This window comes from Sander vitreus, chromosome 9 (assembly GCF_031162955.1).
Source record: "Sander vitreus isolate 19-12246 chromosome 9, sanVit1, whole genome shotgun sequence".
Taxonomy (NCBI): domain Eukaryota; kingdom Metazoa; phylum Chordata; class Actinopteri; order Perciformes; family Percidae; genus Sander; species Sander vitreus.
The window spans coordinates 3,444,766-3,457,964 of record NC_135863.1 but is presented as its reverse complement, the minus strand read 5'-3'; the positions used below and the strand labels follow the sequence as shown (position 1 = coordinate 3,457,964).

The following is a 13,199-nucleotide window of genomic DNA, read 5'->3' as shown; positions in this document are numbered from 1 at the left end:
TATTGCCTTTTCATAGCTCCTTGTTTTTGTATAAACAATGTGATTTTAAATTGTTTCTTATAATATAGTCGTATATGGCTTTTCTTGGCAGATGCTTAATGTACAGGCCAATTTGTACTTTCGTATGGGTTTGTGTGTGTGCTGCCTGTTACTGTGCATTCCAACACATATTCAATTGGAAAATGCTGGCTTTGGTTCAAAGACAGTGCTACATCGCTGAGATTGATAAAACATGATGGACCCTGTGTCCTAAACACAAATGGTTTGGGAAAATGAAATGCCTTTTCATAAACAACACTGCTTGAGATTGAATCAGCCACCAGTCTGTGGAGAAAAGGGTAGTGGGGAGTGGCAGAGGGTGATGTGGAAAGAAAATATAAGAGAGGGGAGGGGGAAGACAGCGTGAGGAGCCAGTGAGCGCAGAATAGAGAAGAAAAAAAATATGATGAAGCCGGAGAGAGTGGCACATGCTCTATCAATATGCCCGTGGGAATGGGAGTAAAAAATGACAGTGGTTAGAGAGGAGAAATTAACATGCACAGATCCACTAGAACGACCAGCAGTAAAAAAAATAAAAATAAGATTAAGATGAATGGTTGAATGGAAAACGAGAATTCAAGGGGGTTGGTGTATAGGAGAGAGAAAGTGATGAAAGCGTTGTGGTTGCCAAGAAGAAGTGAAATGTGTTGTTGTGAAAAAGGGGAGAACTGGAGACTGACTTGTGAAGTGTGGTCTAATCAGAAGATGCAGATGCTCTTCATACATGAGTGGATATACAACACCGGCTGTTCCTTTGGTAGTAGAAAAACGCTGTAATCCCATTAAAGGTCCAATGTGTAGGAATTTCTCCCATCTAGCATTGAGATCATATAATGCAATCAACTCTATCGCACCACGCAGTTTAAAGTACGTATTACAGCTACGGTAGCCTTCAATTTACAAAGACCCAACAATTCCAGTAATTCCCCCAAGAGCAATCATTAGCAGTGGCTAATGCGACAGTGGCGAGGAAAAACTCGGACAGACCCAGGCTCTTGGTAGGCGGTGTCTGACGGTGCCGGTTGGGGGTGTGCTGTGTGCAATGTGGCAATAATAGTCACAAAGATAATGGAACAGTGACTACAAATGGTAGTCGTAGTAGTTCATGTCATAACAGGGCACTGAAGGGCGTTACAGAATGTAGCATGATACAGCACAGCATGGGTGGGCGTAGCAAGACGCAGACACTTGGCAGGACGCAGCCGGACACTGCAGAGCATCGCCGGACACTGCAGGGCATTGCAGAGCGTTGGACCACACTGACAGCTCCAACCAAGATCGTGGTGCCACCCTAATCCAAGGGAATATTCTGGGCGGGAAAAGAAACATAAGGACTCCGGGGAGTAAACTAGGATGCACACAAATGGAAACAGATGGAAAGAGAGAGGAGAGAGCAGCTCGGTTTATCACAGGAAGGAAGGAACTTCCCCCGTAGTCTAGAACTAGAATAGCATAACTAGCATAACTAAGAGAGGCAGGCCAAAGAGAGGTGCCTGATCGGGCTAGAACTCTCCCCAACCTTGTCCGGGCTGTATCGGCCTGCCTTCCTCTACTCTATTCGCTCCCTAACTATAAGCTTTATCAAAGAGGAGTGTTTTCAGTTTATTCTTAAATATGGTGATGGTGTCTGCCTCTCGAACCCAGACCGGGAGCTGGTTCCACAGGAGAGGAGCTTGATAGCTGAAGGCTCTTGCTCCCATCCTACTTTTAGAGACTCTAGGAACCACAAGAAGCTCTGAATTCTGGAAGCGTAGTGCTCTAGTGGGACAATAAGGTACTAAGAGCTCTTCAAGATATGTAGGTGCTTGACCGTTTAGAGCATAGGTCAGGAGAAGGATTTTAAATTCAATCCTGGATTTTACAGGAAGCCAATGCAGAGAAGCTAATACAGGAGAAATATGATCTCTTTTCTTAGTTCTTGTCAGAACACGTGCTGCAGCATTCTGGATCAGCTGGAGAGTCCTAAGGAATTTATTTGAATATCCTGATAGTAAGGAATTACAGTAGTCCAGTCTAGAAGTAACAAATGCATGAACTAGTTTTTCAGCATCGTTTTGCAACATGATATCCCTAATTTACAAAGATGAAAAAAGGCTGCTCTTGAGGTTTGTTTTAGATGGGCATTGAAGGATAAATCCTGATCAAAAATAACTCCTAGATTTCTGACAGTAGTGCTGGAGGCCAGAGCAATAACATCCAGAATAGCTATATCTTTAGATAATGAAGTTTGGAGGTGTTTGGAGCCCAACACAATAACTTCAGTTTTGTTTGAGTTTAACATCAGAAAATTGTAGGTCATCCACGTTTTTATATCTTTAATGCACACATGAAGTTTAGCTAACTGACTGGTTTTGTCTGACTTAATTGACAAGTATAATTGGGTGTCATCTGCATAGCAGTGAAAGTTAATTGAATGTTTCCTAATAATATTGCCTAGAGGAAGCATATACAAGGAGAAAAGAATTGGTCCAAGCACTGAGCCTTGAGGAACGCCATGGCTAACTGTAGCGTAATTAGAGGATTTATCGTTGATATTAACAAATTGAGATTGATCAGAGAAATAGGACTTAAACCAGCTTAGCGCGATTCCTTTAATTCCGACTAAATGTGGTGTGGTCAATAGTGTCAAATGCAGCACTAAGATCTAATAAGACAAGTATGGAGACAAGTCCTTTGTCAGCAGCCATTAGAAGGTTGTTAGTCATTTTCACCAGTGCCGTCTCTATGCTATGATGCTTTCTAAATCCTGACTGAAAGTCCTTAAATAGACTATTCCTATGTAAAAAGTCCATTAACTGATTAGCGACTACTCTCTCAAGGATCTTGGAGAGAAAGGTTAGATATAGGTCTATAGTTAGCTAAGACCTCAGGATCGAGGGTGGGTTTTCTCTCTTGTGGTTATGATGTTATCAGGGATGCTGAAACTTACAGGACCCACTGTTACAAACACATCAGTTTCCTAATTCTTGGTGACAGCTCAGGTCTTACTTTCTAACTAAAACTGAACTAAAGAAGAGAGGAGTGCTCTAGTTTCTTCTTGTGGTGAAGAACAGAGAGAATAAGCCTTTTATATTCTAGCTGCAGAGGCCCGGCTCGTCCTCTAACAGCTCTGATTGTTGGTTTCTCCTTCTTCCTCTGGCTCTTCGCTTGGGCAAGGTGTTGGAGATATATTGTCTTGAAAATCTATTCGAATTCGAATCGAGATTCAAGCTCTACCTATTCAAAATCGATTCATAGAATTCCAAAAAATAATAATAATAATAATCAGAAGAAGAACGAGTGCAGCAGAAGTAGTTCAGTCGGCGCAAACAATGGCAAACCTCACAGAAATAATTATTCAACCTGCTCCATCCTCATCGAAGGCGAGTTGGGACACATTTCGGCTTTTATAACCTTGAGGGGAAGACGGAACTTGATAGGAATCATGCTATATGCGGGCTTTGCAAAGCGAAAGTTAAGTATTTTGGAAACACCACAAACTTGAGAACTCACATGGTACGGCATCACCCAGAGATTAACATTAAGGACGTGGACGAACAACAACAACCTAACGTACCGTGCCTGTCAACCAACGCACTCTCTTTCAATGCTCTAAACTCCCACTGTTACGTCAGAGAGAGTGTTCTCGACTGCCGGAGACATCGTAACTGCACAGCGGAGCATGCCCACTCCAAAACACATAGATCAACTTCTGTGAAAGAATGTACAGATTCCAGCCAGTGATGGACTATGAACTGGTTACACACACACACACACACACACACACACACACACACACACACACACACACACCTAAATGTGTATCCATTATGTGATTCTGACACATCACAAAAGTTCTGTTGAATGGACTGTAGTTGCCACAGTTCTACAAAGAAAGGGCCTAATTTTAGGAAGTTCAATGTGCCCAGTCAGGTTCACATTTCAACAGTCAACCTGGTAGCTGAAGTACTCCTTATACCACATTTAGCAGTATTTTTTGTTTGATCTGAGTACAGGACTTTAAAGCTAAATGTAAAGCTCTTTTTATTTAACAGTTTTATACTTGAATTAAATGTATTTGAAAGCTGGACAAAGCTTGGCACTTTTGCAGTTTTTAGTTCTTTCTGTAATTCTTTATTTCTGTATGAAGACATATAAAATAAAATCAAACTACATTTAATTAGTTGTGTTTCTTTTAAATTGTATGTCTACTGCAATCACATGGGAAAAGTATCTACATTTACATACTGTGAATCGTTTTTTTGAATCGAGAATCGTTTTTGTATCGTAAAACGATATTGAATCGAATCGTGACATTTTCTGAATCGTACACCCCTAGTTGATGTACTTCAGTTTTATTCTCACTCTGAGTTTCTGTCAACAAGTCGTCTTGCAAAATAGTAAAAGACAAAATAGTATAAGTGTACGAACCATTTGAGTGTTGCAAAAATGACTGAAATGAGCATTTTCTGATCTGCCATCTCCATAGTTAAGGTCTTTATGCAACTAAACCCACTTGGTTAAGATAAGAGAATGATTGCATGGGTAAAAGTAACTTAGTCTTGCATTGCCAGCCCTTCCTCCACGGCGCTACGGAGGGGGGTCTGGTTAGTCCACACAGCATTCTGGGATGGGAGAAAAATGTGCTCTGGTTTATTGGCATTTCTTTAAACCAGTCACAATCATCTCGGAGCAATGGCGCTCCTGCAAAATAGCCTCGGGAGGAACTTGTTTTGGTGGAACATTTGCACGTTCAAAAGTTGTTTTACTCGTGCAACAGAAAACTCAGATTGGACAGATGGTCTAGCTAGCTGTCTGGATTTACCCTGCAGAGATCTGAGGAGCAGCTAACCATAGTCCTCAGAAATCCACCAGAGTTTAGAACACCAACACAAAGGAAGCCAAAGGCAACGGATATGCCGCCTAAATAAGTGAAATCCAGCGGGATTTTCGCCGACAACGGAGTAACCCCGGAAGTGAAACGCAGTGGATATAGACTAAAAGTAACACTGACTGTTGATAGGAAGGTGAATGGCAGTCTCTGGTTTCTTTCTTCATTGCCATGGCTGCTGACCATGAGAGCGTTCGTCAGGAAAATGCAAACATGGGTTGTTTATTTATTTAAATTTTTTTTGCAACCAATAGGAACAGATTCAAATAAATTCATAGCTATGGAAGATCTGATATACCTGGACCTATACAGGTACTGTACAGGTAAATCACTGACTCTAAACCATAATGCTGTTATATTCTGGGGGTCCATCCAAGCACACACTAAAGGGGATGTAACAGTTCAGAGCTTATAGCGTTTAAGAACTCCAACTTTCATGGGTGTTGTGTCTGTTGTTGTAAAATGAGGTTCAAATAAAAAATAATTGGAAAGAGTTCAGTAAAGGATGTACTTCAATAGTAAACTTTTAGTTTAACAAGAAGACCGGTGAAATGAGCCCCTCAGTAACAATGTAAGCCATATGAGATATGCCATAAGTTATTAACAGATCATTAGCTCTTACAGAGATCCTTTTACTGATCTAATGTTGTAAAATGGATCGGGAGTCCAGCGACCTTAAAATGAATATTTCACTGGCTGGACGACTGATGATGCATGCAGTTTGAATTGCAGAGAGAAGAGGGAGAAAAAAAATCATCTTCCTGTAGAAATGCGGGTGAAAATAGTCATAACTATGAGCAGTGACTTCAGGTGCTCTATGAATGTTAAAACCACATGCATTTCAGTTCATCAAGCACTTAATGACAACATGACAGTTTGCACATTTAAGAGAGCTTTGCTTTCAGTTTGTGTAATTATGAGCTTAATGATCTGAGCTGTTAATTAAACTTCATATTCTCACTAAATCATTGCTTCTCCCTCCCGCATCTCTCCTCCTCGCTCTTTGGGTCTCTTTCCTCTGTCTTTAACACTTCACAGCCCTCGTTCCTTATTCTTTTTTCCTCTTTCTGGAGTAGAGACATCATGTATTTCAAGGATCTGTGCTCCTGATTGGCCAGGGAGAAAACTTGCTGCTTAAAATGCTACTAGTTTTGACCAAATTGGAATGTGGCAATGCAAACGGTTTTAATTCCCAACTTGACCAAGCGTTGGGCTTGGTCAGTGGCTCTCACCGTCAGATACCGACGCAAAAATCGCCCTTTGGCGTCTGTATGGAAAGCACCAGGCATAGCAATAGCTGTCGCTGTAAAATGAAGAAGTAATAAGAGCGACAACGGTAACGAGTAGTATTAAAAACCGAAAATCTGTGTAAGGAGGTTGGTTGGGTTGGCGGACGGGTGGACCAACACAGGACTATCACCCAGGAGACCAGGGTTCATGTCCCGTTCTTATCTGTGTCAGTGAAATGTACATTTTGTAACCCCATCTTTTGCCGTTCTTGTGCCGCATGTCAATAAAACGTATGTCTCAACCCACAGCGTCAAAAAGTGACGCCAAGGGTCCCAACCAAGCGCGTCTAAATATTACCAAAGGGCTAGACGCTAAAGGAGACTTTTTGCGTCAATAACAAACGCCAAAGGCACTAGTCGCTTTTTGACGCACTGGGAGTGAGAATGTGTTGGGCAAAGTGGAGCTTCTTGGCCGTGTGTGTCTGTCTTTGCACGTGAAGACAGAGGAGGACTGGCTGCTGGACCTGCTGCCAGTGGCTCTGTGTTCACTTTTATAAAAGATGTTGGACAGCAACAACGCCATAATCATCTCAGAAAGGCCTTTGTCGATGAGCTAAATAAATATCTTGTTTAACAGCAGACCAGGTGCCCTTTACCTCAGCAAACACGGTCTCTTCTGCCCTGCCGAGATCATTGTAGAGTGTTCATTGACTGCTGTTAGTTGACCTCAGCAGTGTACTCTGTGTGTGTGTGTGAGACACTCTTTGATTTTGCTCCCCTTACATTCATCAGAAGAAATGCAGACTTTTATTGTGCTCTCCTGGCTGATATTTCTGTGAATGTAAATAGCACCGCTGGCTGAGGTGTGTCGGTGCATTGACATCTTTGTTGCAAAAATGATGAATTATACTGGAAACCGGAGGACAGGACCTTTAGGAAACAACGGCTGCAAATGTTAGCCTGACTTTTTTTTTTTTTTTGCATGATGGATTAGCCTATTCATTTCTTTTCATTTCACTTTGCTTACATGTACGCTAATATCCTGTCACTGTTTTTGGTATACTGAAGTGCTCTCCGAATTGCTGCACGTACGCAAATCCTGTTAACTGTAACCCAGAGCCGCCAAACAGGAATAAATACCTGATCGCACGAGAGCAGCTTTACATGCGACCCTCTGTCATTAGTGTGGTTTATTGTGTTCCTAATTATATGCCAATTTATATTATTGTCAAATGTAAAAAGTAAATATTACCTGTAGAGCTGCCTCTAACAACGCTTTTTTATAGTCAATTAATTTGTCCAAAAAAAAAATTGACAGCCTTCCCCTGTGGATGGTGTTGGCCAAAGCCTAGAATGATCAGTCAAGTTTCCAAAGGTGTAAAATTGTACAAAATAATGACAAATGAGTATCGCAATTTACTGGGATATCTTCAACTCACTAATATCGCAGTAAAAAAAACAAACAAACAAAAATTTACTTTTTAACGGCAGATGTTTGGTATCTTTATGTGATGTATTACTGAAGTGATTATGAAAATGTATTAGTTTTTGTGGTTGTGTAGCACCACTAATAATTTCAGCTCTACATCACACAGCATTTTACTTCTCCGAGCACATTTGCTATCCTTTAGGAGTTTGCACACCGAGCAGTGGTAATTGCCATTCCTGATGGAAACAAAAGTGCAGGAGTAGGGTGAGTTTCATAATCTGATATCGGAGCTGCTGAGTCACTTAGAAGATTTATTTTTTGATGTTGGGAGCCCAAAAAAACAAATGGAACACATTAAAGAAGTAATACTACTTTATGAGATCCAGAATAAAACTACTAGACACTTACATCGCAAAATACGGTCCAGTTGATCCTGAGCAACAGCTGTTAGAATGACACACACACACACACACACACACACACACACACAGGTTTGTTTCCCTATCTTTGTGGGGACCCATCATTGACATAATGCATTCCCTAGCCCCTTACCCTAACCTTAACCATCACAACTAAATGCCTAACCCTAACCCTCACCCTAACCATAACCTAATTCTAACCCTAATCCTAAAACCAAGTCTTAACCATCAAACAGCCCTTTAACCTTGTGGGCTCCAGCATTTTGGGCCCCACAAGGCTGTGCAGACCCCACAAGTATACTGTATTCCCTGGTTTTTGGACCCCACGAATATAGTTAAACAAGAACACACACACACACACACACACACACACCTATAAACTTCATGTTTCTCTCATTCATGAATATAGTTCACCTCCTTTTGTTGGTTGTAAAAAATGCAGAATATTGGGAGTGTTCTGAAACCATTTATGGTGGACCACAGCTGGGGAGTTGTGTAAACATAGTGCACTTCAGGTTGTATTTATTTGTAATGCTTTACAATTTTATAGAAAAAATAAAGGACTTAATGTGCAGAGGACTTCAATCTGATTGAGGCTGCAGCTGAAATGACAAATGTTTTGACAAATGGACACATTTAATAGCATTTTAGGTACATATTCAGGAGGATCATCTAGCAGAGACATTAAGGGTTATCCTAAATGACCTAAACTGTGTTGTGAGCTGTTATCTGTGCTAATTAAAAGTAAAAATAAAAAATAAAAACAAATAAAAAAGCGCATCTGGTGTAGAGGTGCTGCTTTTGGGGGAAAAGTCCGACTGAATATTTGCCAGTTATATAAAATAAATGCCTGTGCGATTCCCTCAAGTGCAGCCATTTCTGTGTTTTAATGACATGCATTCACATCCTAATATAATACAGACAGATGCAGCCATGATATTAGAAATCGTATCGCTGCTGTTTCTTGGAATGGGAACTGAAACAGTAAGGAGAGTGTGAGCTGTGTGGTTGATGTGGATTCAATGATGGGGCCATATGAAACAGGAATTGACAGACTTATTAGAGTTAAGTGCTTTCTGTCATATTATGCTGCATACACAGGGCCAGCCAAACCCTGCATAAAATTTGTTCAATTGCAGCTGTTATCATCTCCGTGGATGTCAATCATGCAATCCATCAGGCACACCACAGTCAACATTACAGCAGATTACAACACGCCCAATAAGCCACTCATAAATCTCAGACACGTAAACATTCATGCACTTTGAGACTTGAGAATATTGCTCAAAGTGCTTCAGCTTTCTCTATATCGCCTCATGAAAATAGTCTATGAACTGGAGTGTGTAGGTGTGTGCGTGCGTGTGTTTTCTGTTTTCTGCGTGTGTTGAAGGTATCCACAGGCTGTTGAGTAAAGTGGTTGAAATAATATGCTGTCTGTTTCCAGCATATTCTTTGTTGTAGCAAGACAATAGTGACCCTTTGTTCCCTGTAGATAATGGAGGTAAGTGCTGTGCAAAGTAAATCATAATTATTACAGTCCACTAGTCTAAAGAGAACAAGAAGTCCTTCTCCTCATCAGTATCAGGGTTTCCGCGGGGTCTTAAAAAGTCTAAAAGTTTTAACAGGTCTTAATTTTCCTAGGTCTATGTAACGCTACCTCTAATACTAATGTTCCCGCAGCGCTTTAGAACGTTTTTTTATTTATTTAATTTTTTTTTACTCTGTGGTGTTGTAGTTCTTTCTGTTGCTAGTCCAAATATAATTTGCTGTATTAGGACTACAAAGGAGACCAACATGCAACTTATATTGCAGCCAATCTAGACCCCAGTCCTAAAATGCCAATGAGGTGAATTGTTTGGGGGCACATGCAGGAAATTGTCACAGGTCGGATTCCAAACCTGGACCTCTGCGTCGAGGCATAAACCTCTCAGTATATGTGCGCATGCTCTACCAACTGAGACAACCCGGCCACATCTGACTTTTTTTTTTGATGTGATAATAGGTCTTAAATTTCATTCATAATGGTCTTAAAAAGTCTTTAATTTGACTTGGTGAAAGCTGTAGAAACCCTGAGTATACAAACTGTAATTGCATGCTGAAATGAAAATCATTATCATTTCTGCTGTATTGGCTTTTCTTGTGTTAGCTTGTTTGTGTTGTTGCTGTTTAATGTATGCATTTTTAATGGGCACTGTGCACTTTTCTTGTATTAAATGCGTATTATTAATCATCATCATACTGGGATGTGGGATGTGGGGTGTGTGTGTGTGTGTGTGTGTGTGATTGTGAGGTATTGTAATGTGACTATATGATCTTCACTATATGATCTATGCAATACTCCAAATAAAATTATAGCAAATGTATAGTAATCGGGTCAGAACTAGCAATGTTTTTCTTTTTGAAAAAAGCAATTTGAAAATCTGGAAATCTGAACTATTGTGACTATCATTTAAATACATGCTAAAGAAAGACTTTTCCTATATTCATTAAAATACATTTTGAATGTAAGCACAGATGTCCTTCAGGTACATAAACAATCTTCCTACACTATCTAGAGCTGAAATTATTACTTGATTATTATCTTTTTCAAGCAAGAATACGTAATATAAGATAAAATATGCCTTCCAGCTTCTCGGTTATGAATAATTTGAGTTGGATTTTGTCAGCCTTGGCCATTTGATTACATGCATTATGCTTTTGTAATTTTACCTGAGCGGCACTTCTTTTGCTTGCTGTGAACTGCTAAGTGCTTCTTCTTTTTCACTTTTAACACTAAAGGATACTTAATTAAGAAACCAGTTTTTTGTTAATTGTTCACAGTCTCCACATTTGAAGAACTGCACTTGTTGTTGTTAACCCTTCGGAGTCTTGTTATTGTTATTTTGACCGTTTTTGAGTACTTTTGATTTTGTCTTTATATACGACATAAAAAAAAAAGAAAAGTTCACAAAAAGTTTCTCACCTCTCGTCAACAACAAAAGCCGGGTCGTCAATCTCATCATCGCCACAAGACAGACTATTTTGCAGCGGCACCATTGCTCTGTCCGGCGCTTAGCGCCTCCCAAGACTATTGTGATTGGTTTAAAGAAATGCCGATAAACCAGAGCACGTTTTTCTCCCAGCCCAGAATGTTGTGTGGACTAGCCAGAAAGAAGGTCTGGCAATGCAAGACTACCAATTGATTGACAGCAGGTGGGTGTGAGAACATGACAGATAACATTAAAAAAAAGCATCTCCATTCAGATTTGATTTAGAAGTGATTCACTGCAGACAAAGAAAGTGATAACCACTATCGGTCGTGTTGGTTGTAGCAGCAATGTACGACATTGCAGATGTTGTGCAACCAGTGCTGCCAGAAACTTTTCTTGAATAGAACTATCTTAAACAGAAAACCTTTGGTGGCATCGGTCAACTAAAAGTTGTTTTTAGTGTTGTTGGAGGATTTGAAGTAAGACAACTTGACAGCTTGTCTGAACAGAGCACTGTCTTACTGCCGTTGCCGTTTTCTTGCCGTCTTGTCAAGTCTTGATTTCTCCTCCCTTCCTTGCACCGAGCAGATTTCCCACGAGCATCTGAACAAACAAAGTGAACCTTGCAGCATCTCAGCGTGGAAGGCTTTATGACTCTGACTCATTCCAGTTGCTTTTCTGCGTACAATTGCAGGCTAGTGAAGCATTAATGACCACATTTCAGAACCATAAGAAAGGCATCACCCAGCAGGAAACACCAACTAGCGCTGATACACAGAAATAGACATACAGACGGTACTTGGATCTTATGTCTCTGCAGGCTACCGTGACAGGCGGTTCTATACAACTCAGTTACATCCCACTCATCCAGAATACACTCAGCATGCAGAGGATTGTGGGGGAGGGAGGTACGAAGTCAACTAGCTGTATCTTTTGTTTGCATATATATATATATAACGACTTACAGTCATTCTAATGGTGGACTTTTTCCTCACGAAGCAGCCTCACCCTGGCTCTTGGTCAGGGTAAAGTGCCTTGCTTAAAGGAACACGCCACCGTTTGTTGAAATATATTTTTGTGTCAACGCACAACCGTCAAGTACAGACAGCTGGCATATAATGCTGGGCATGTAATAGTCTAAAATGTCTATTTTAACGGTCATAGCGTGAAATGCTATGACCCCTGTTCGCGATTTAATTTTGTTTTGTTTTGGTTTTTTTTCCTCCTTCAATTAATTTATTGAAAGCATTTGACATTGACATTAACATGTTTTAATTATGTAAAGACATGTTCAAGGAGTTCAGATAGAGCCTGTATCAGGGCCATATTTAGTTCAATGTGTTATATGTCACTTAAATGGCCAGTATTTACTGTATTTTCTTTATTCATTGAAGCCTCTATGTTTACAGGCTTGTGGTGATGCGCAGTGTGCTATAGGTGCCAAAAACAAATCTATGTTTGGTACTGCCAATTTGTTTTGTTTTGTCACGGTTCATGTGTGCAATAAACATTACACTTTGTGAGAGGCAGAGAATTGTGATTATCAATTCTAAGCTACAAAATCGTGATTCATATTTTCCCCCAGTGGCTAGAAATGGTGATAGGTGTAAACCGAGCCCTGGGTATCCTGCTCTGCCTTTGAGAAAATGAAAGCTCAGATGGGCCGATCTGGAATCTTCTCCTTATGACGTCATAAGAAGCAAGGTTACCTCCCCTTTCTCTGCTTTGCCCGCCCAGAGAATTTGGCCCGTCCATGAGAAAGAGAGACATCATGGCTTGCAAACAAGCGAAGCCTGGCAGTTGGTCAAGGCCACACCCCCACTCTCCACCTTGCCCCACCCCCCTCTCCTCCTCAATAGCATTTAAAGCTACAGACACAGAAATCCACATCCTAAGGAAAGCTCATTGTGGGACTGGCTCTAGTGGCTGTAATTCTGCACCAAGGCTGAATTTCGGGAAGACACTTCAGATACAGAATTAGGGGACCACTAAGGTCTATATAAAAGAGACTTCAGATACAGTATTAGGGGACCACTAAGGTCTATATAAAAGAGACTTCAAATACAGTATTAGGGGACCACTAAGGTCTATATAAAAAAGACTTCAGATACAGTATTAGGGGACCACTAAGGCCTATATAAAAGAGACTTCAGATACAGTATTAGGGGACCACTGAGGCCTATATAAAAGAGACTTCAGATACAGTATTAGAGGACCAATAAGGTCTATATAAAAGAGACTTCA

At 40.6% G+C, this 13,199-nt stretch overlaps 1 protein-coding gene across 1 annotated transcript in view; it reads left to right on the top strand.

Annotated features, from left to right (window-relative positions):
• The window catches only part of LOC144523071 (carboxyl-terminal PDZ ligand of neuronal nitric oxide synthase protein-like), a 202,004-nt gene that overhangs the window by 61,201 nt on the left and 127,604 nt on the right, over positions 1 to 13,199 (top strand). The gene's annotated exons all lie outside the window — the stretch shown is intronic.